The following is a 25699-nucleotide window of genomic DNA, read 5'->3' as shown; positions in this document are numbered from 1 at the left end:
AGGCACCATAACCTATTTTGCTCCACTGAAAGTAGAGCAAAATCTTAGGGCTACAAACGATTGAGCATTAGTCAACATCGTTCTGATAATACTGTTGCACAATTCATCTGACAGAAAATGAAAATGAAATAGTACAACACAGCAACTTTCTCAAATGACAAAACTACCCTTGCTATTTACCTTAATAGCTGTAGGAGGAATGTAATTCAAAATCAGTGTGGAATTGTACAAATAAGACATTAAAACTTGGCATGTAAACTTTTGGCCACATGCAGGAAAAATGGGCCCATAAGTATGACAAATGCATTAACAAAATACTTGACACGCATTTGCTTTATATGCTTGCAATTTATGAGATGAGGCCTCATAGGCTAGGGGCTGGCATTAGAAAAAAGCATTTCTGAAGGAGCTGTTTGTCTGACCACATCAGCGGATGTGCCTCTTCTATTGTTCAGCTTTACGTCTGTGTTGTTGGAATAAACTGAACACGATGAGCACACTTATTAAGACTATTCTCAGGAAAGCTTTGCAAGAAACGACCGCTAGACTAAAACCCACAGCCTTTGCCATTAGAGAACTACAGTAAAAGTTGAATTATGTATTTAATCATTGGCAAATCAATTGGCAAATTAGCTAGAGTCAGCCACAAACAGATGCACAGCAGCTGAACCAGAAACATTTTAGTTTAAGACAGCAGTGTTATTAGCTCCCGACTCAGAATAAAAGAACACAGATCTGTGCTGGGCATAAACACATGGCAACTCGTGTTTAGACATTTACAAAATTCTGGTGTGTTAAACTAATGCTAAAATAGGTTTTATAACTGAAAAAAAAATGCTTTAAGGGGTTGTATGTGCACTAAAGGGTGGGTGTGGCTCAGTGGTAGAGTCGGTCGTCTTTCAATCGGAAGCTTGCCGGATCGATCTCTAGCTCCTTCAGCCTACATGTCAAAGTATCGTTGTGTTGAGTTTATTTATCTTGAACAATCAACCACATAAAATGACATAATAAAAAGAAAATACAAACATAAACAGATAAATCTTACAGTCAATAAAAAAAAAAATTAAAAAAAATAACACACAACAAAAGGGTGCGAGAAGGAGCAGAAAGAAACAGATGCTTATCTAATCCGGCCACTTCCTCACAATACCATACATAAAAAAATTTTAGCAGCCTAAAATTTATATATATGTATATTTTTCATTTTGTTGATAATTATATATATATATATATATATAATTATCAACAAAATGAAAAATAACATCTATTCATTAACTAATTATAATTATAGAGCTCCTTAATTTTGTAATCATTGAGTTTTTCTTTATATCTCTTCTTGAACTTTACAATGTTCTTACTTCTTTTGGTTTCTTCCTCCAAACTATTTCACAGGGTTACCCCATAAACTGAAATACACAAGCTTTTAAGAGTAGTACGGACATAAATGTAAATGGTAAATGGACTGTACTTATATAGCGCTTTTCTAGTCTTTGCGACCACTCAAAGCTGCTTTTACACAACATATCACATTCACACACTGATGGCAGAGGCTGCTACGTAAAGTGCCCAACTGTCAATCAGATACCACATTCATACCTGTTGGCTATGCCACCGGGAGCAATTTGGGGTTCAGTGTCTTGCCCAAGGACACTTCGACATGTAGCCTGACGGAGCTGGGGATCGAACCTCCGACCTTCCGATTGAAAGACGACCGACTCTTCCACTGAGCCACAGCCGCCCCATAAGGCTGCTTTCAATTAAGTTTTCCTCTTAAATCATATCCTTCCTCTCTCTCCATAAACATTTTTTGACTGTTACTTGGTAGTACTTTATACATAAGCTGTGCTGTAGTAAATTTTACTAAATCCATAAATTTCAAGGTTTGTGACAATAAAAATAGTTGATTAGTGTGCTCAAGATACCCAGCATGATTTACTGTCCATATTGCTCTTTTTTGCACTGTTCTATCTTTTTTGAGTATGAAGTGTTACCTGAGCAAAAATGTGTCTTGCTTTACCCAATATTCCAATACTTCTTGAAACCTTTGTGCACAGAAATTGTATATGGGGCTTCCAGCTGAGCTTGTGGTCTATTATAACCCTTAAAAACTTGTTTTCATACACTCTATTACCACATTCTCAATTTTCACTTCAATATTTATAGTTATTTGTATCGAACCAACATTTCAGTTTGCTAATTTCTTTTGCAACCACCTCCAAAAGCTGCTGCAAGTCCTTCCCAGAACAAAAAATATTTGTGTCGTCTGCAAAAACAAAAGATTTCAATACATTTGATACTTTACTCATATCATTGATGTACAAAATAAATAATCTAGGGCCCCGGACTGAGCCCTGTGGGACACCACAGCTAATGTTTACGCACTTTGACTTGTGATGACCAATCTGTACAAATTGCCTCAAATTTCCTACATAACTTTTTAGCCAATCTAAAGCCACTCCTCTAACACCATACCTATCCATCTTTTTGAGCAATATCTCATGGTCAATTGTATCAAACGCTTTTTTGTTTTTAGATCTATGAATATTCTGACGGCATACTTTTTATTTTCTGTTCATCCTGTTAATTCCTCCACTAATTCCATTAAAGCCAGAGAAGTCTATCTGTCTGCTCTAAAACCATACTGACTGTCCATTAGCAAGTTATACTTTTTAATAAAATTGTCAAGTCTTGACACAAAGATATTTTCTAGAAATTGTGAGAACTGAGGAAGTAAATAAACCGGTCTATAGTTGGTGTAAAGATGTTTGTCATCAGCTTTATATAATGGAATGACTTTGGCAACTTTCATTTTATCTGGGAATATACCTGTTTTATATGATAAATTACATATATGTGTTAGTGGATCAACGACTCCATCTATTAATTTCTTAGCCAGAGTCATATCAATATCATTCGAATCTGTGGATGTTTTTTTCTTACACTTATTTACAATATCAATAATTTCCTTTTTTTCTACAGTTGCCTAAATAATTGAATATGGGTTTCTCTCTTCACCGTCCTCATCAGCAGATCTCTTTTCCACAAAAATGTATTTCATTTGCTAGTTTTGGTCCCACATTTACAAAAAGTTGTTGAATCTGTCAACCACGTCATTCATATCTTTAATTGTCATGTTGTTATTATTGAAATGAATGATAGATATTCCATGCTCATATTTAATTTTTGTATGAAATTGCGGCTCCGTATAATAGCAGCAGTTTGTATTAATATTATCAAGAAGGTTAAGTTCTGGATCTATGTCTTGTTCAATTTCTAGCATATCTATAATAAAGCAATGTCATATTAATGGAATACATCATAATGAAATATATAGTGTAATGAAATATAATGAAATACCAGGAGAACAACATATCCAATATAATACAATGAGAATACATTTGGGCATACAATGGGCCTCATTCACTAATATCTGCGCAGAAATGTTCTTACTCTCCGCAAAAAGTAAGTACTTGCGCAATATCACCGTCGGATTTATGACACGTGCGTACCGGCCAATTTTGTTCTCACCACCGTGCGTATGTTAGTAAATCAGAACCATTCTAAATTGACAGGAGCGTGTCCGCGATCTGCAATCAGCATACTGCCACGCCTGTATTTCTCTATATAAGGACATCTGTTTGGTGCCGCATGAAGAGAGCGGTGTTACGGAGAAGCTGAAAGAACGTGAAAGATGGCCTCAAAAGGTAAAAAGAAAAATTTCACATCAGCAGAAATTGAAACAATTGTGGCAGAGGTGGAGGCCAGAAAAGCCACACTGTTCCGGAGCGTGCACGGGCATTGTAAACTTAATAAACTAATTCAACTGCTATAATTGAAGATTTTAATTATTTGACAATAAATGATGAGGATGACACGGCATTTACGTTTGGTCCATACATTAGTAAATTCAATTATCGTTGTCTATAAAAGCCTTTTTTTTTTCAATAAATGAAGTTTTAATATAGTATACATTTAGTTAAAAGGGTGTGTGTTAACATTTCCTAGGACATTTCTTTCATCACTTGAGCGTACGCATGGTCTGAGGGAGTTCTAAATTTGTTTGCAGAGTACAAAGAAATTTAGGTAAGAACAAATTGATGAATCCCAGATTTGTGCGTCAAACGTGCGTACGCACAGTTCAAGCACAGATTTGTGCGTACGCACTGTTCGTGAATGAGGTCCAATGTCACCTGCCTAAGCAGATCAACTATGTGCTTCCTGTTAGCAAAACGTACAATTACAACAGGCTTGTCCTTCTGGTTCTTTGTTGGCAGTATGCGACAGGCCTCAATAGTGTTTTTGTCTATATCAATGTTTTTGCCAAGAAAGAAAGCCGTTACCTGCTCCTCCACTGATTCCTCCTTGGGGAAGACACTGAACAGTGTGTGAATGTGATGACTGATTGACAGTTGGGCACTTTACGTCGCAGTCTCTGGCATCAGTGTAAGACTGTGTGTGTGAAAGGGTGAATGTGACATGTGGTGTAAAAGCACGTTGAGTGGCCGCAAGACAAGAAAAGTGCTATATAAGTACAGTCCATTTACCATAAAGTTAAGTACAATGGTCTGTTGTCAGGCTGTGAGAGAGCTGGTGTGGATTCCAGCCTAGAGTTGTTCCTTCTGATGCCGCACCTCCAGCCAGTCTGTCTTGTACACATCTCAAAACTCCGTCGGATTGTTTCACTGTTTTGAATTATAGATCAGATCATTTTTCAGATCACCAAATAAAAAACAAGTAATATAAAAAAAAAATTGTTAATTTTCATGCCTGTATCTGTGTGGCCCATCTCAGAACAAACACATTTAAAATAATAAACAGATCCTTTTGTAGTGCACTGCAAGTAGGGCTGCACGATTCTGGATAAAATGAGAATCACAATTTTCTTGTTTAGAATTGAGATCACGATTCTCTCACAATTTGTTTCTCAATCTAAGTGTTTATTGCGCTCACCTGATACAAAAAGAAATGCAGTAAAAAATATAAAGGTGCCTGATATCAGACCTGCACATCAATTTTGGACAACAGAACGGGAATGCAAACGCTTCATGAATCTAAAACTGAACATGAAAACAATAGAACAGAACAGAATTAGGGCTGCATTGGAAACAGCATACATTGCCATTCATTTTTGTTATATACATATAAACTAGGGCTGTCAATCGATTAAAATATTGAATCGCGATTAATCGCATGGTTGTCCATAGTTAACTCGCGATTAATCGCAAATTAATCTCACATTTTTTACCTTTTGTAAATGTACCTTAAAAGAGATATTTTTTTTACCTTTTTAATACTCTTTTCAACACGGGAATTAACAAGTATGCTTCCTTTATGCAAATGTTTATTATTGAAACATTCCAAAACAATGACAAATACTGTCCAGAATATTCTACAGAATAACCTCAAAGGTACTGCATGCTCAAAAAATATGCTGAAAGCATAACATGGCAATCATCGCATATATCAATGATTTTTGTGAGAAGCACATCACATGTAGACTTACTCAGTCTGGATTACCCTCTTTCTAGATGCTTATTTCTTACTTCCACAGTTTAATTGTACTCTCTTCTTCACCTTAATTCACAAACTACTTTAATCTGATCACTTTGCATTGCTTCAGTCCCCTAACACACCTGCACCTCTGCTCTCTGCACAGCTTCTGGCCCCGCCCCCTCTTTCTGTCTGTCTCTCTGTCTGATGTGTTGACTGTCTTCATCGGCAGTCTGTTTAATTAAGTCACAGAAGTTAAATGTTTTCTCTCGCAATTCAGTTCTCTCAGCACGTGAGCCGCGTGTGCACGAGGGACGTTATTAATGAGGTAGGAATAAAAACGATTGATCGTTACCAAATGACATCTGGACCTTTTATAAGCTTTATAAACAGCGACAGTCAATGCATTTACAATAGGGACATATGGAGATACACAGTAGGAATGTTTACATTGTGTTACAGAACTGCATATGATTGTGTGCGGACAGAGAGCGTCCTGATGTCATGTGACTCCTGTCACTGTTTCAGTGCTCTTCCTCAACAAGGAGAGCGGGCGAACTACCGTTCCTAGCAGCGGCGGCGCTGCGGAAAAATGTATGTAGCGGAAACACTGCCTGTGGTAACTCCATTCACATCAACAGTAAATACAAATAACTTTTGTCTTGTCCATAGAACCATCTAGCAGGGCTTTGAGACTGAACTTGCCATTTAAAAGGCACTTTTCTTTATCCATTTCTGCTCACAGAGGTTTGTTTCTGCATGCTATCCACAATATTGCGGCTGCATCGCTTCCTGATTTCTGAAACTATGGGGCGGGCAGAGGGTCATAATAATAGAACATTAATCGAGCGTTGAAATAATATTAAAGGGAATGTGCGCATTGACAGCCCTAATATGAACTTATATATAAACAATTAACAATGATACTTTTTATTATTTGGGACTTTTAAGTCTATTTGCTGATAATAAAACAAACCACCCTCCTACTTTTATCACTCTTGGTTCAGACTGACGCCTGCATGAAAAAGTAGAGAGTACAGCTGGATGGACACGTTCTTTGTAAAACAAATACTAACAGACTTGTGGGCTCCAGTTGTGTTATTAATATTAATATGGTATGTCATCAACCATTGCTAATGATGATCAAATGTATGTTTAATCAGCACGTCTGCTCCGTGAACTGCGTTAACCAGCACCGGGACGAGGTGACGCTGTTAACGGGAATACTCTCACTTATAAGCCACCTCGCGTAACGGAGTTGCTGACATTATAGATAATGTTGGCGGGACGATCGAGGCTCCGTTACACGGTGTGGTTTTTAACAGCTGCACCTCGTTCTGGTGCTGGTTAACGCTGCGGTTACACAAACGGACAGTTCACAGAGCCTACAGTTCCTTAGCCATCGCCTCCTACCGGCTCTGCAGCCCTAGTATTTCCTTCTTAGCTCCTTGGGGATTTCAGGTCACTTGATAACGATAACGCCGCTGTGTCGGAGTTGAATCAGCTGATCCCTGGTGTAAACAATGGAGCCCTGGCTAGCTTCGGACCGTTAAAAGCACTCCAAACACGACAAAAACAAGAAAATGCTGAGCCATATCTTATTGGTCTCACCATCATCTTCTGAATTCATTTTGTCATTTTATTTGTCCTTAGTAAGGACAGTAAGGCAATGTAAGGTTTCCTCACTCAACTTTACTCACACTGTCATTTTCTCACATGGGTTTTTTATGGCCAGCCACTGCTGCTCTGCATCACGTGGTAGAGCGTGGCGTTGTCATTTTTTAGGGAGAAAGGGGGAGCGCTTGTTTTGATGAAGCTGATGTCCTAAATGAAAATGTGGCAGGATCATTGTCATTTAGAAATGAGATTGCGTAGAAGTATGAATCAAGATCGCAATTTTATTTCGATTAATCGTGCAGCACTAACTGCAAGTTTGCTGTAATAATAAAATTAGTAATAATAATAATAATAATAATAATAGTAACGATTATCAATAGAGCACTTTTCAAAATCCAAGCTACAAAGTGCTTCGTATAGGCAGCAAAAATAAAACAGGGAGGTCATAAAATAAAATTTTCACATAGCAGTAAGTCTACAGTGAACAGATAACATGCACACAATTCATTGAAGGGATTTCTGTGTATCTTTGCTTCGCGTGCAGCACGTTTTGCATGAGTCTCAAAAAAACAGCAAAGGGTGAGCTTTCATTTTGCGATTATGTCTTCAGTTTTATAACCCAGCACTGCGCTATGAAATAGAGTTTGTGTTTGAGGAGTTCAAGCCTGGCAATGTTTTTGTTACAGGTCGGATCTCTATAGACTGAAAAGCTCTTTGTAGCACATCTCCTTGCTGCTCTCACACTCGGTAAAGCACTGCGGTGGAGTTAGAGTTGCAGCAGCTGCTAAGCTAACGTTTTTTCGCTTTTGTTAAACCAAAACTTTTTTCTGTCACTACATCAATGCATTATCGTCAGCATCTGCAATTTAGTGGAATTAAAACTCTATTTAACACCTGTGTGAATCACCTGTGTGCCAAACCCGTGGGGGATGATCCGTACACATTACGGACCAACTGCGATCCATTTCACCACTAGCTGTGTGACATACCAGAGCATGTGTGTGGAATAGCAAGCCTATAAAACAAATAATTTATCTTGCCTGCAATACCTGCCCTCCTCCCCAAAATTAGGCCTTGTTTGCTATGGTTCTTTTGTGCATGCGTGTCACTTCAGGAACAGCGCCAGTTCACAACATTATCTAAAGCCCTTTTCCCACTCAAAAAACCCACTAACACCCAGCTTTTTTGTTTAGTGGAAAAGGTTACGATCAACATTCAGACCCAGGTCAAATGACTCTGCAGTATGGGTTGCATGATTTCTGATTTTTTGCAGGTCGATTTTTCCATCAATAAAGTCGACATGACCTCGACACATCGTTGATGACATCATTACACACACACACGCCTCCAAAAACCACAGAGGGCCCTATTTGAACGATGGAAGGCGCACAGACTAAAGCGCATGGCGCTAAGTGTTTTAGGGCGCGTCTGACCCACTTTTGCTAGCTAGAGGGCACTCAATCTGGGCACAAACCAAGGCGCAAGACGTAAAGAGGTTGGCTTAATTCCCTGGATTATTCATAGGCGTGTTTTCGGCATAACATGAATCAAACCAATGAGAGTGTCAGCTGTCATTCCCTTTTAGGGCCCGGAGCGCCTGCAGGCAGGCATGTTGCTCTTTACACAGCGGATTTCAGTCGTTCTTCTTATATAAACCAGACCCCGGCCACTTCTTTCCACTGTGTGTCCTTGAACACACCGAAAAAAACCCAGGTGACTGTACGATACATGTCGAAGCACGGATTGATGTTACATCCGCCAAAGCAATCCTACTGTCCAGCAGAAACGAAAATGAAGAGAGACGTACATTAACGCTGTGTATGTTTACAGCATTAATTATTTAAATCTCCAGACAGACAGGATCTTATGTTTATTAAAGTTCTGTGTGCTGAACATCAAAGAAAGGGAGGCTTTGTTTACTTGTAATGTTCATTTACTTATTGTTGCTGCTGGATCACATGGCTGTATTGTCTCCTGTGTGTGTAATTGACTCTGGACAGTTTATTAATAACTGGGCAAGATTGTCGGAGCCACAGGTAGTTATGTTTGAGTATGGTTTTATATTTACCTCATATTTCTGAGTGTGTCTGTTTCGCGTGCATTAGATGGAGCATACGTCAGAATGAGCGCGCATGATGGAGTGGATTGGTGTCGGTCTCTGTAGTTTTTGGGCTTCATGAGGTGAGGCAGGTATGTGTGGAGGCAGCAGTGAGCTTGTCCACGTCTTCCAGCACTTCTCAGCAGAGCGGTAACAACTAGAAAGCAGTATCATAATTTAAGGAGACAAGGGAAACAAAAGCTTGCAGTCCCTTCAACAATGTTTTTCACTGTATCTGCAAACACACTGCTTTTTCCTTATAGGCGCTGCTGTGCGTCCCGTGTGTGTAACAGAGCAGAGACTCCTGTTGTGAACTCTCTGATGTATGTCCATAATGCGCCCTCTAAATAGCAGAGACAGACTGCACCAGAGACTTTAAACCAGGTTTTTGTTGGTCTAAGGCGCAGTACTGTGTGTTCTTCTTTTTCTATTGGCTGTAGTGTGCATGCGCACATTATTTGGCAGAAATGGGTGGGGAAAAAAATAACGCTGTGTGAAATCACATGGTCAAGACTCGTCAACATCACCCAATAGGCGTCGACTTGTGGTAGTGGCGTTGACGCATCGATGAGTCAACTTTTCTGTGCAAGCCCTACTCTGCAGTAGACCCGGGTAATTATCGCCTCGGCTCTGATCGGCATTGTTGGGAACACCAAACCCGTGTCGAACGCGATTCTCCTACCCCTTTCCGGCGCGATGCTATGCTCTGTCGGTAACTTCTGCCACTTCTAGTCATCTTAGCTACAAATTCCATCCATCTCCGTCCAAGCAGCGCTCGAACATCGTTCCAAATTAGTCGGCGCTGAGTTTGATAAATACACTGAATAAGTAATAGATACAATGAAGACCTAACCACCGCAACATCTTCACAGTTTACTTAAACTGTTTTCAGAAATGAGACTGAATAAAGTATACTTCAATTGCAATAGGGTAAGAGACAATCGGCATTTATAAGCGGGTCTTCCCGGGTCTGAAAAACCTGTGTCAACACGCTAATTTCGGTGGGAAGGGGGTATAATATAGGCCACATTAAAAAAATCGGAAGAGCCAAACAAAAAAAAAATGTGAGCAGTAAATCTGAATTGAGCAACTCAGGCTTGCAGTGGCAACTTTCAAGAGCAAGGCCCTGTGGGATCTAAGGCTGATTTTGTGAGTGCTCCCTGAATGTGCATGCCTGCTGTTCGTATTATCTGACGATAGGGGACATAACATCAACGAGACTGACAGTGTCGCTAAATTGATTGTTTAGTGAAACATTCCATGATGTAGTGTGCTAGAGATTGCAGTAAATGACTATTGTAGAGTTCACTAGCAAAAGGCAAAACTAGCTAGAATTAAAATAGATCTGATAACAACAATTACAACACAAAAAAACAGAAACAGAAACGCAAGACTTATGCCAGACACTTTTGGAAGAATATCTGTAAATACAATGGCATGAAAACAATAAAGAAATCCATGTTAAAAAGAAAACAAACAATAACATACATTGATCTATGTTTTGTGCTTAGGCCTAAATTAAAACAAGCAAAGACATGTTAGGCTAGCCCAAAGCCAAAAGCATGACTTTGCATAAAACATGAGACACACTCCTTTGATTGCATTAAAAATAATACCCCTCCCCCCATATTTTCCTTCCAAGCTTCCAAGAGAGGAACAAGTGTGTGAAGAATCACATGACAGCTACTCCACTGTTCTGCGCAAGTGACTGTGGTCATTCTTGCTTTAAATACTGAAGAAAAGACAAACATTGACTGTGTTTTCCTTCTCACATCACATTATTTAGGTTTGGTCATATTTTCCCTTTGGTAATAAAATGTAAGGAATAGAATTTAAATAAGCAGAGAAACAATCACTATCAAAAGAAGAGCAGGTATTGAGGTGCACATGCAAAGCACCGCTAGGGCTTCTTATGGGCTCTCGGCAAAACAGTCTGAGTGGTGACAGTCTTTGGTGTGGGTCACTAAGCAGTCCTGGTGCTGCTTACTTTTTCTATTCAAAACAGTGGCTCGACCTTTCTGTTAGTGGTGACAAGCTATGCATGCATCTCAGTTACAAACTACACAGAAGTACACACATTGGGTAAACTGGATAATTTCCTTCATAATGTTGAGCCTTTGGATCATGAGGGGGATTTTTACAGAAACAAATTTTAAAAAAAAGATTCAAGAACACAGATGTTTCTCTGAAAATTCAAATTCCACATTTAGTTTTCACAATTCTAATTCATGTCTCACAATTCAAATTCAGTTTTTTTAATTCAATTTCAGTTTACTGAGACACATACGAGTGTTTCCGCTACATACATTTTGTTATTGCCGCCGCTGCTTCAGATTTCTGTAACGTGTCCTGAAGTTGCAATTAATGTCCGCACCAAATTAATGGTCGCCCGCTCTCCTCGCTGAAGAAGAGCACTGAAAACAGTGACAGGAGTCACAGGACATCAATCACACGTGAAATCGTGGCAACCAAATAAACAACAGCGGGACCCGTTTACTCCTCACAGTGGTTTCTAACGCGCATTTAAATTCAAACGTAACGGACTGAAATACTATTGACGTTGATATTTCTGCCCATAAATAACACTGTTCCATATTTTCAATTAGTCACTGATTAATTCTACTAGGAAATTGAACTTGATTTCATGCCAGGGGAGGAGACAAAAACATCCCTTCATAAATATGGATGTGGAAGTTAATACATTCTTCTTCTCAGATTTATACTCCTTTTCAGTTCTTCATCAATGGTCTTATGGGTTGGTTGTCATTACTTAATCATTTCTATTAAAATACATTTAAAAAAAGGAATTACCTATATTTTCAATACAATTAAAGGATGTTTCAAGGGCAGTGACAGTGATGTTTACATGTCTGAGTTAGAATTCAATAATCTTACACTGAGAAAAAACAAAAAATGTAAAATTAAAAACAAGTAATATTCCTGACATCAGTTACTCATCTTGAGTTACTTGGGGCCTTCCTCAAAGCCGACCCTCCTTGCACACACTCTGTCAATGAGTGAACTCAGTTTGTAGTCACACTCACAGCTAAATATGGCACCAATCCTTGCGGTGTAGGGTATGATATACAGCTGCAAGTTTTGGACGAGCTCCCCTCACTCCTATGGAATCAGAACCTTTTTGTTACCATGGCTTTTACCCAACTAATAACAGGAAACATAAATAATAGTGACGCAGACTCATTCACTCCACATAATTCATTCATTATTCACTCTGTTTGTATTCACACAGCCCCTGTAAATATACAACATCTATAAACTGGTAGACTTGTTCATTTGATTGTAAAAGTGCTTATAAGTTTGACATTTTCTTAATCGTATAATGTTAACATTTGTATGATACTATTCGATGTTTATCTTGGTTAACACAAGCAGTTAACGTAGGTATGGGTAATTACACAGTATTTTCTTTTCAGAGTGTCTTCCACATCGAACAAAACATCTCACTGTTTTAGACTTGCTATTGGAGGGTTTAGAAACACACTTCCACTCCAGCCTAAGGGGTTTTGGATTGCACTTAATGTGGCAAACCAAGCAGAGTGAAGGTGAACATAGAAAGGGTGCAGGGGGTGGTTTGAGAAAGCCCCACACATTCATTCACTGACGGCTGAGGCAGCTAACCTGCTCACCAGGGTAATCAATAAAGTTAATGTTATATTATTTATAACACATAAACATTTCTAAAGATTGTTAAATATATAAAACATGATTGTTAAATATATAAAACATGATTTTATACATCAATAATGTTGTGAAATTAATGAATGCATAAGAATCATAGAACCGTGATTATTTGTCAGACCATATAATCGTACCATCAAAATCTTTAAACGTTGCATCCCTATGTACAGGTCACTCAGAGAGGGCCAAAATTACTATAATAATAATTGATCCTTGACAACAATATAATAATTATAATATTCTTGACCCACTTCTGAAGAAGATCTTAGTCCTCTGCGCAGTCAGTGAATCTATGTGTCTAAGTGTCCGGTCTCATAAAGGGTTACTCTTCATGACGTAAAGGCTTGTGTATTGTGCACTCAGTTTTTCACCACTGTTAGAGCACCTGAGAACTCCACAGGTGACACAGAGACTCTGTATACACAGCAATCAGTTCAGCTCTGTGCTCTAGTTCAGGCTTTTACTAATATGATATCAGTTGGACTTCCTCTGTACATTAGTCATGGAAAACAAGAAAGTGGCGAGTTTTCCTTTCACATCAAGCAACAAAAAACTAGAAGCATGATGTGTTTCAGGTCATTTGCTGGTCAAGTACTGCCATGTGAATATTGCACATCACAATTGCGTTGGTTAAATATATGGTTCAGCACTGAAAAAACATAACTGGGAATTTTAGAAAAAAAGTTTGCTTAGCACATGCTGCAGCAATATATTAAAGTGGGCTAGTCTTCTTCAGATATTTTTACACGAGGTGTGCATAGCCTTTTATACAGAAATTGGTCATAAAGAGTTGATATTTCACTCTACATTGTCTGCTTTGATTCAAATAATATGTTCACTCAAACTGTGTCATCTTAATTTTCATCAGCTGTTGGCTGCTTGTGACAACAATGTGTTTCTTAACATTATGCAACATTGCTTAACTTTGATCCACAGCTCGCTGTGGTCTGTAGATGTTAACCATGTAAAACTTTGTAAAAAGATGGACAACATGATTGCTCCCCTACAGTGAAGCCACAACATCTCAATCCCTCCCGGCTGACTGGCTGCAGTATGGTTGATAAAGCATGCCTCCTCCATGTTGACAGATGTAACATGGGTCAAAAATAAAACAAAATTAAAATACACATCAAAAACTCAAACATGATTTCTGTTTTTTTTGTTAGTTATTCTAGTTATTATGGTCCAATGGATGAATGGATTTTTTGGTTTTATTTACTTATTTGATGCTTTAAAACGGGTGCCCAACACCATGATTGACAGTTCTGTTGACAAATACTGCTTCTGCAGCATTCTATACTAGAGTAGCAGAGTAGGAGGGACAGCGAGTTGAAACGTAACAAGAATAACTACAATCATTGAACTTTTATAACTGCGAATGTCTGCTTCAGACCAACAGAATCTATTCTGCTGTTAACTGTGCTTATGGGGGGGATCTTTGTTGTTTTATTTATGTTGGTGTTGGGTAGCGGAAGGGGTGGAACGGCAATACCGTGTCTCCACCAGCCGAACACTGCTGCACCCACGCTGGGGGTTATTTTTGGATCTTTTTTGAACGACAGGAGATAGAAATGCCTCGTCCATCTTTACAGGATTTGATGGTACCCTCCCCTTATAACACAAAGCCAGTTTCACAGCATTGTGCTGGGTCCAAAAACTTAAGACAACGTGAGGACAAAATTTGTTGCCAAAGGATTATATTGTCAATAATTAGTTGATTATGTCACGGTGCTTGTTTTTCAAGTTTTCTGGAGCCGAGTTGCTGAGGGGCGATTTATCTCCCATTCTTACTATCTCTGCTGAGAGTTGCGCATGCAAACATCAAGGAAGTTAAGGCGGTCCGTTCCTGGGGGTGCTGGCTCGAGCCTCAAGCGTTTTGAATGTAGCCCCAGGTAGCTTGTTTAATATAAGGCTGCTGCCAGATGGACACCTTTACTCCTAACCTTTCTCTCTGCTCCGCTCGCATTTACCATCATTCTGTGGCTCTCTGTTATTTGCTCGACCACTCACTCACTGCACACTTCCAGCATTCAGGTCAGGTCAAATACTGTTCACAAGAAGGGGTGTACTTAGGGCTGGGCGATATGGCCAAATTCCTATTCCATGATACAGGATTTTTCATATCTCGATAACGATATATATATAAACACGATATAGCATGTTTCCCGGTAATTTAACAAATAATTTGTCTATACGAAATAACCACACGGTAAAGCCTATTTCTTGCCCATCCAGGGCTCGACATAAGTTTTTCACCACCAGGGCCAGTAGATTAAACATGTAACTGGCCGGTGTGCCAGTAGGATCCACAAACCCACAATGTAAACAATATAATAGCCCTCCCGAGATTCACAGTCCCGATGGATAGGACTAATTACTTTCTATGCAGAATCTCGCAGTAATCTCCATCCGATGTCAGCATCACTGCAGGCACTTTGGCTACTGCTGTCAACAACTCGTTGAACTCGCGGCAGAGCAGCCGTCATTCTAGATCACGCTTATTGGCGTCAGAAAGCTACCAAGGACTAGTATAAACACACAAATTTTAGTTTTCGTACACATGCGAGGGAGATTCACTTCCCCCAAAGCTCAACTAACACCCAAAGTAGTGTTTACCACACATAGAACAACAGGAAAAGTCCATCTGATAACACATAGTGCTATCAGTAAACTGACCGCTGTGCATGCAGAGTCTGTGTGTCACTGTCACCTGCCTGTAAACTGTAAACATGCACGTGATGCTCCTGCCATCACAGATGCACCTGCGGGATGATCGAGGCAGACTGGCAGTTACGTGAAGTGGCAATAAGTGTGTGTACTCCCATTATCAGCGGCACCTCGTCCCGGTGCACATTAGCGCTGTGGCTACATAAACGGACCATTCATGGACCGGACGTGCCGCAGACTGTTTGCTTTTAACAGCTACAGGAAGTAGGAGACGGTAAGATTTCATTCCAAAAAGTTACTCTCACGGGCTGATCACGCTAATCAAACATACATTTGACAAGCATCAGAAATGGTAGGTAGACCTTAAAAGTGACGTACCTGCAGCTATTACTACTTATTTATGCGGGTGTCAGAGTTGCTGAACCAAGAGTGGTAAAAGAAGCCTCTTTATACCCTTATGATTATTAGGTATAGGTTTATAATAGTTCCACAATTGAATACATATTCAGTAATAAGAACCCTTACATAAGGAGAACAGCAGAATTTGACATTAAAATAAAACCGAAATAACAAATTATTTGTGACTCAAAACTGTGAAAACAGACAAACAAAAATTAATTCCTCGCATCATCACTTCTTACCTACTAGTAGTGTGGTATGTCCTTATCTACAGTATTCCCCCATTTACAGATTCTACATAAAAATATATTATTGTAGCCTGAGTAGTATTGGCCAACCAAGTATCAGCAGGCTTTGGTGTATGCAGGAAAAACAGTTCATGTGGAGAGCAAAAGCAAATGGAACACAATCCATTCTAGATTAAAAAAAAAATCTTTGTTAAACATATATCACATCTATCAAGCCTCAACTTCACAATAAACTAGCAGGACGCGCCCCCTCCCCATTCAGCTCATCATCTGTAGGCTGTGACAGAATTGAGCTCTGTCAGGATGAGAGACTGTGCAGCAGAGGGTGGAGGTGCAATCTGACACAGAACAAGAGCAAATTGCATGGAGTAGAAATATTTTATGGTCGTCATTGTGCTTGATTATCATTAACACAATATGATTTGGGAATCAGACCTTGAGACAGAGCAGATCGCGGGAGCAATTGATGCGCAATTCATGGTGCTATTAGTGGTGGCAATTTATACTCACTGAATTCATATTAACAGCAGCATTTTACACTTCAACAGACAACAAACTTGTGATTATGGTTTTTTGCCATAATTGAGCAGCCCTATATCAGAGGGACTATTCCTGTGGATTAGTCATTGAAAACGAGAAACTGGCGAGTTTTCGTTTTGCACCGAGCAACAATAAAGTAGAAGCTTGACATATTTAACTTAATTTGCTTCAATATTGCACATCCTGTGATGTGAATACTGCACATGGGCACACACACACATAAACACAGACACACACTTCTGCTGGTACGTTCTTCCTCAAAATGGCACTGATTTATGTAAAACGGTAGTTGCATCTTAAGTGGGTAACATCAGCAACCAACAGTCCATAAATCTGAAGCAGTGCAGCATGTTTGACTGCTTTAGCAAAGCAGCTAATGCTAACTCCGTTGCTAGCCTTACTGCTAGTATGTCCACAGTGCAGCCTCAGAGTCCCAAGCCCCTTTCACACATGCACTCCTGACATTTTCCTGACAATTTCAGGACCATCTGACCCCAAAAAGTTGCCCTTTCACACGTCCCTCCCAGCGGTGAGTATATAGTATTTGCCAACTAATTCCGACATGTATCTTTTTTATCTGCCAAAAAGATAGTCATCCATGATCTATTAACTTACTTACTTACTTGAGGTGCGACGTTTTCTGTTAAATATGGACTTTATTATTCTGTTTTAAAAGATTAAGTGCAGCTGTGTAGTGTCGGTCTCATTAGTTGGGTTTGATCGTTTCGACTCGTTACGTCGAGAGCCTCCTTCACACCTCCTCACCCAGTGCGGTGAAAACGAGATTGCGGGTGGGAAAAATAAAAACGTGAATTGTATTTTTTGGCCGACTTTTTAAAACGTGCAGCTCAAGATGAATGTTAACATGGAATCATGATATAGCTCTCTTTAAATAGACGTATTGTTGGCTGCAATACCCCTAGTGAACAGCTAAGGTTTCAACATGAAAAAATAATCACAAAATGACATAAATAGACAGTACTTATATACCGCTTTTCTAGTCTTAGACCACTCAAAGCGCTTTTACTACATTAGAGGTCCGAAATTATGTGCCCTACGAGACCCGTAATTGTGCAACCCGGGACCAAACCGGACCAGTCTATTATTTGAAAGCTGGGACCTGAACTGAGTTATGTCAGACCCGACCCCGGCCGGGCGAAACAGACCGAATCAGCACCGACTTCACAGCTGGTACTATCAACAATTGACTGTTAGTCAGCTGTCAAAACCTTTTTGTCCTACCTGTGTGACGCAGCCTTCTCCCCTGTGCCTGGCCATGCATATAATCCATCCTCCGCCAAGAAAGTTCATAAAAATCCATCATTACAGTCTTTGGCTTTAATTTAGTTTTTTTCCCACTTTATTAACCTCACGTTCAATGGGAATACACACACAGCACTTTGATCATGAATCCTTTCCAATCTAATCACGGCCGGGTCTTCCCGGATCCATTCGGGTATTACACATAATGTTGAACAGACCCGGAACCAAGGACTATAGAATGAGTCCCAACCCGGACCCATTTGACCACGTAATACATGGACCCGAACCCAGCCGGATCCCAGATCCTCAGGTTCCGGTAGACCCGTGAAGACCTCTACACTACATGTCACATACACCCATCCACACAGTCATTCACACACTGATGGCAATGACCTAAGTGCCAATCTCCAATCAGGACCTATGCATATATACCCTAAGGCTATGCCTTTGGGAGCAATATGGGGTTCAGTGTCTTACCGAAGGATACATCCGACATGTGACTGTAGCTGCCAGGGATCGAACCCCCAACCTTCCTATTGAGAGACAACTGAGCAACAGCCACCCCATTATGGACTAACTGCATATATTCTCATTTAAGAGACTATAGTTTGAGGCAGGATCAGGTAGCTCATTAAACAGAGACAATCGCACCAGAGCCTCTTCAGAACGCCACAGTTGTCTACTTCACAGCATAAAAAAAGTAGTCTAGGTCTCTAGCATGCAGCATTCTGAAGTTACTGAAGGAACACTAAACAATACTCTTTGATGTCTATTCAACATTGCAGACCTATGAGGATCAATATTTGGTGATGTACACATTGACGGCAATGGGGGAAATAGGTGGATTTTTTGCGGAAAAGTTGCAGAGATTGGCTGAATTTGCGTGAATTCTGTGAATCACAACTTCGCAAGTTCCTGGAGGGACTGACTATGGTGCTATCACAGCTTTTATGATAATCAGTACTCCTCAGATACAGATCAAACTCAGCTGCCATCCGATCTTTTAACAAATCCAACTCCAAGACCTGTTTAGCAGGTCATCCTGATAGGCGAGTCGTCCGCTATTATTGCAGACTACACCACTGGTGTATGAATTTGGCATGTAGTTTAAAGAGCTTTGAGCAGTTGCAAGACTTACATTTATGAGGCAAAAGCCATGGGAGCTTTCTGAGATGAATATAGTTGCCACAGTGCAATGCAGGAGCAGCATCATGGTAGGCTATAAACTTTACAAGCTGGCATTTAAAATCAGAGAGAGCACAATACTATCTGTAGCCCTTTTACATGCTGACAGGCTTCTGTTTTCAAATGTCACAGACAGAAAGATAGATAGATAGCACTTGATCACTGCCACGAGCCTGTTAAGAATGTATTTTCATATGCTACATATTTACACTTTAAATGTCTTAGTTATCACTGCTAGTTAGGCCAATACCATTGTCCAAAGTTAAACACTAGTTGCCCAATACCGTCATCACTGCCATCTTGTGATGGTGATGTCATTTGAAGCCAGAGTTGCGCAGTTGAGATCAGCGGGTGGAGTTGCAAAACACACACTTAAATTACCGGGAAGAAACGTTCAAAGATCCCGCAAGACGGCATGTTTAACAACAGAACAGATTCTTTGTGTTGGTCTGAAGCATAGACTGTATAAAAAGATGGACGACATGACAGCTCCCTAAAAGTGAAGCCAAAACATTTTGGGCACCCCCTGCTGACTGGTTGCAGTATAGGTCATAAAGCCCACCTCCTCCATGTTAACATGTGGGACATGGGTCAAACTATAAAATCAAAATACACACCCAATACATTTTTCTCAAACATGGTTTCTGTCATTATAGCTAGTTCTTATTAGAGCCGACCGATTTCTCAGTTATCCGATTTTATCGGCCGATATTCGCAATTCGCAGATATATCGGTATCGGCGCATTTGTCCTCCGATATGCTCCGATATTTATTAATTACATTTTTGCAGTGCTATGGGTTAAAAGCCATTGCACCTCCTAACAAGCAGAGGGTGCAATATTAATTTTGACAGCATGAGAGCCAGGCTCTCAGTCTTTTCAATAAAATACAGCTGAAGTCAAGAAATGAAACAGAGACCTCACTCATGATTACAACTATAAACCAGCACAAAAATGACAATTACCAACATATGCAGAACATATGTTCTAAACAGACACATTAAAAACAATAACAAAATATTTTTTGGCATTTTGGAACATAAATAGCAAACTTAACAACTTAAACTACACTGTTAGCACTAGGCGGCAAGCATGATGGGAAATGCGGACGTCACTATCGCTGCCAGAGTGCGCGTCACAGCTGAGCAGAGCAGCACACACAGCGAAGGGAAGCATTAGGAAGCATGATCTTTCCCATACAGAACGAAACATTGTGAACAACAAACTCATGTTAAAATCACAGTAATCAGCCAAAGAAAGCTTGCTTTCAGATCACAGCTATGTCTACCCTCTGCGCATCTAAACTGCGCAGACGAGATCCCGTGTGTACAGTCTGGCTCTCAGTTTGGAGTTCGATAGTAATGAAGGTACAGGGGCTTTAAGCTTTATTGTCTGCTAGTTTCACGGCGGTTACGCTCTAAACAACAAGCTTACACGTCTACACCTCCATACAACCTCACAGGAAGATACAGGATTTTGTTTTAATAAGCCATCGTCGCGCTGCTGCCAGGTGTGTGCGTCTGTCTACTCCGCCCTCCGTCACACCTGCAGCTCCTTACAGCAGTGAGACACGCGCGCAGACTTTTCTCATTCGCAGAACGGCAAATTAAGACGTTTTGTGAAGTCCCTTTCACGTCTCATAAAGATGAGAAAGTTACGATGTTACGGTGCTACAGACAGCCAGAGAGCCAGAGCAGAGAGACAGCCATGTCACCGTGATGCTATGTTTTGATTGAGTCCCGACCTGCGGACTGTTGGCTGAGCTCCAGACCACTGCCCCGCGATAGACAGTCCATAGATAGTCCAAAATGCCCCAAACAGAGCAGAATAATAAGAATAGAAACACAGACGAAGGGCAGATCCTCTGCAGATACAGACTCCAGCTCACACATCACCTGGATTATGATGTTGATTAATAGGGAATATTTAATATGGAAAATCCTGCTTATTAAACCTTTTATTACTATTATTAACAGTATATGTCAAATGAGTTGGTCTGTGTTAAGTGACTTTTATCTTCAGCAGCACTGTGTGAAGGTGGAAAAAACAGAAAATCATTTTTGTTCCTACTTTTGTGTGTTTTTGTGTTATACTCACTTGTATTTAATTTGATATTGTATTTTAGTGCTATGTGAGCTGCTACAGAACCACTATTTTATTTGAATTTTGTATGTCATGCAAATGTGACAATAAATTTTCGTATTTGGAATTTTAATATTTTAATTTCAGGTACATTTTGAACATATGTGAATATATCGGCCGATATATCGATATCGGAATTTTTTTTACTCCCTAATATCGGAATCGACATCAGCCCCAAAAATCCAATGTCGGTTGGGCTCTAGTTCGGTCGGGCTCTAGTTCTTATCATGCTGAATTACGTCCAAGTATTTTTCTGACAAGTTTATTTTTAATTAGTTATTTGATGCTGTCAAAATTATGATTGACAGCTCTGTTGACAAATTCGGCTCCTGCAGCCAATCACTTCCGGGTGAGCAGAGCGGAGGACGATCCGCGAGTGGAAACGTAACTAAAACAATCACTACAGTCATTGAAGTTTGCATACCTGTGACATTAACCTCAGACCAACACAGAGAAGCTATTATGCTTTTAAACACGCCTGCGTGCGGGACCCTTGCTGTTTTTTTGGTAAGCTAAGTGTGTGTTTGGGTTAGCGGAAGTGGCTACGGCCGCTTCACTCGCCAATCTCTACTGCGCAGTCTCTGGCTCCATATGACGTCGCCATCGCAAGATGGCTGCGCCTATCACAGGGGCTATTTTAGAATCAATTTCGTACAATGGGAGTAGATGGAGACGCGTTGTCCATCTATACAGTCATTGGTCTGAAGCTCACGTTCACAGATATGGGAACTTCATTGACTGTAGTGATTGTTTTAGTTATGTTTCTTCTCACCGTTTGTCCTCTTCTCTGCTAATATGGAACAGATCGGCTGAAGGAGCCGTATTTGTCAACAGAGCTGTCGATGATCCTTTTTACAGCATCAATTAACTAATACAAAATTAACTTGGCAGAAAAATGAACACTTGGGCATCAGCATGATAATGACTAGGTATAATGACAGAAACCATGTTTGAGAAACATTTATTTGGTGTGTATTTTGATTTTATATAGTATAGACTCATGTCCCATCTGTTAACATGGAGGAGGCGGGCTTTATGACTTACTGCAGCCAGTCAGCGGGGGGCGCTCGAAATGTTTTGGCTTTACTTTTAGGGAGCAGTCATGTTGTTCATCTTTTTATGCAGTCGATGGTTGGACAAGTTCATTTAAAAAAAAATAAATAAATAAAAAAAAGGGTGGTGGTGGTGGTGGTGGTGGTGGGGGTAAAATCAGGGAAGGTGGCATTATTTAAACACTTTTGTTTGTGCATGCACGCACGACCCAGGTATAACAAAACCCTCTACCCCTGCTGCTGAAAAAAAATCTTGGAAGCGCTGGACTGATATCTAAAACTGAAAACTAGTATTGGGAGTTTTAGTCCAATACTTGAAAATTAAATGTTAAACATAATTTGGAAATCAAGCATGGTTGCAAATTTGGTCAAATTCAACCCTGAATAAACTACCTAGCCAACATTAAAAAAGGTACAGGTTAAATGATCTAGCATAAATAACTTTCAATGGAAACTAGTATGTCTACCTACTATTTCAAAAGGCCCTTAATGTAATATAATTTAATTTAAGTTTTTTTTTTCCTATTCCCCTAGTAGTCATGTTCACAGTGAAGCTGTACAACACCCCTTCCCTACTATGTTGTCCTGTACCTGGATTCATCATCAGATTAGGAATACCTTCCGCATTATAACATTTTCAAAACAAATACATTATGTATATTTGTCCGATGAGGAAATCAAAGAAATCTAGCCTGTCAAGCCATGACCCATCCGATGCTCGGCAGCTGTCTCTATCAGTCCGAGAAAAAGCTTAGATGAAAAAGGCTTTGAACGCCATCTTGTTCATTGCAGCTGCTTGGGCCTTGAATACAGGAACCCATTCATTCGAGGAGGCGGAGGGAGGGGGCACACTGGCAAATGAATTCATCTTAGACAACCAGTAAAAACATATAGCTCTATGGGGAAACGCTGTGATTTTAAGAAAACAACTATATATTGCATTTTTTAATTATGTATTATTTAGAACACATATCTTAACGCTGCTGGTCCATAACTTCGTCAAGGCGATAGGCATACATCTTGCCTCGGTCCAGGAGGAGGAGCTCAGCGAGAAGTCATGCGACCGCACGTCCGTCTAGTTGCTAAACAATCTATCGTAATATGTAAATCTAAATGAACAAGTCGGAACTACTCTCGTCATCTTAACACATACAAGTGGTGTACGGATTAGATTCATGCTTTGTCGTGTGTAGTGCTTGACGTTTTCATAGCAACAGCTTGAAATGCTATGCAGCAAAGCGGCCATGGTTACTGAAGCTGCTAACAACAGCCTTGCAACAGACCCGTGATCGAGATAAACAGATTGTCAAAATCCAATTAGACAATCTCGTTTCCACACAATTAAAAGAAGAAGTTCAAATTAAGGCCTTACTGTGTGTTCGCGAACTGATGCTGGTTTCACACTTAATAAAACCAAATTACTATTGCCAGCCACTATGAGATCCACAGCGTTGCTTACTGTCTCCCCCATGCTGTACAGCTACAGTTGTATTGTCACTTGTCAAGAGATGCAAATTTCTATCATTTTTATGCAATACACATTCTTCGGAAGAATCGAGCTAAAAAAAAGTGTTTTTCAACACTAAGTATATGAGGGGATGACTAACTTTGCAGACTAAACGAGAACCTAACAGAGAGTAGCCATAATCCATGATTTTTTGGTTTCGATTCACAAAATTAACCCGTTAGCTCAAGAAAACAGTTTAAATAGAACTCGTGAAATACATGTCCACAGCAGAGAAATTCTGAAATAGGTAAATATTTACCAATGACAATACGTACGTTACAATGAAGGAGTTGTACATTAAAGCGGTACTCAATAAAAACCCCGTTCATATTTACTTAGAAAAAAGTAGTTCGGTGTGCTATGTTCGGGATGTTAACACCCGGGTCAGCGATACCAAGATGAGGGCTGTAGCCAATGCTGGCTAAAGTTAACTTCAATGGACCGGCTACGAAATTGTGGGGGTGGTGGTGATCATATTGGTCAAGTAGCCATTTTTTATGTCGTTGTCAATTGCATGATGCTACAAATTTCCAACTTAAGAGGAAATAAATCCAAATGCTGTTCGTGTGTTATGAGTTATGCAAGAGATTGCAACTATGTAACTATGATTTCTAGGTTAGTCAACAATAAACTAAAAGTAGCAAATGTGCGAACAGTTAGCCTCCCAGGTAAGACGATATCTACCTTTAGAGCAAAGGTATTAATATTGCGTATTGATTGACCCTCAAATTCAAATAATGATCATATAATTGGGCTATTACATTTCACCAGAGTTGGCACGGTTTCACTCACACCGCTTTTTTATTTTAATCAGAGAAGGAATACGATTCCCGGACTTTGCAGGGGGCTGCTGGCGAACCAACTGAGCTATCCCCAGCTAACCTTCTAATTAACATGAGCAGTGGCCATTAATTATCATCTTGCCGGATTAAACGTTCATGAACCCATATGTATAAATATCAGTACAACGCTCTTCGGGTCAATTGAAACTTGGGTTAACGCAGTGTGTTTAGTTTCTCTAACAGTGACCCCCACCCACTTTATTGACAGAAATGACTCGCTAGCAAAAGGCTAACGGTAGCTGGCTAAATCTAACGGAGGAGCCACACAACCCAGTTTAACCCCTTTCGTTCATTTTCCTTGCTTGACATGCTAGTTAACTGCACATACATTTCATGCATTTCCTAAAGCGCAATTTCAAATATCAATACACAGCCTTACCCGCTTTCAGTCGAGGGTATCCGATGTTTATATCACATTGACTGGAAAAGGCAAAACCTTGTCTCGCCTCTCTCCGCCCAGGCGCTCAGATTTAGCTAGTTTAGCTACTGAGGAAAGGCACTCCCCAAACCCAGTTTTAACCCGCCGAGGGGGAGACACACCGGCACAGAGGCGCAGAGATGAGGCAGTGTTCACCAGATAAACGTTTCAGAGTTTGAGGGTGCTTCCACTTCAGCGCAATAGCCAAATAAAAGCAAAAATCCCGTATTGTCTTTCCAACTGTCGTCGTCCCTCTGTTTTCTTCCTTTACGCCAGGACCTCAGTCGCTTCTTCCTGCGGCCATGAAACAGCAGAGATGGGCGCGGTAACCCTGCACTCACGTCTGGGAAACCCCACGTTACGGCAGCGTCGTAACGCACAGCAAAGGGTCGGCGACCACTCCAACAGATCAGGAAATATACTGCCATGTATGTTGACACCTACAAACTTAGATAACATTTGAATACCATCAAACAGCCTTCTGCATAATCCTTAACTTGAAAACTGAGCATTTAAAATGGTCCCTGTTTATA

At 40.1% G+C, this 25699-nt stretch overlaps 1 protein-coding gene across 1 annotated transcript in view; it reads right to left on the bottom strand.

Annotated features, from left to right (window-relative positions):
- Window positions 1–25491, bottom strand: part of gnb1a (guanine nucleotide binding protein (G protein), beta polypeptide 1a) — a 67382-nt gene extending 41891 nt beyond the window's left edge. Inside the window, exon 1 of the mRNA XM_069659487.1 lies at window positions 25128–25491. The gene's annotated coding sequence lies outside the window, so the exon portion shown is untranslated. The remainder of the gene's footprint in view (window positions 1–25127) is intronic.
- Window positions 25492–25699: the final 208 nt, after the last annotated feature.

The sequence above is a fragment of the Semicossyphus pulcher genome, unplaced genomic scaffold, assembly GCF_022749685.1.
Source record: "Semicossyphus pulcher isolate SPU_LCO1_2020_fin unplaced genomic scaffold, fSemPul1.0.p SCAF_13, whole genome shotgun sequence".
Classification (NCBI taxonomy): domain Eukaryota; kingdom Metazoa; phylum Chordata; class Actinopteri; order Labriformes; family Labridae; genus Semicossyphus; species Semicossyphus pulcher.
Note: the sequence above shows the minus strand (reverse complement) of the source record. Positions and strands in the feature narration are given on the sequence as shown.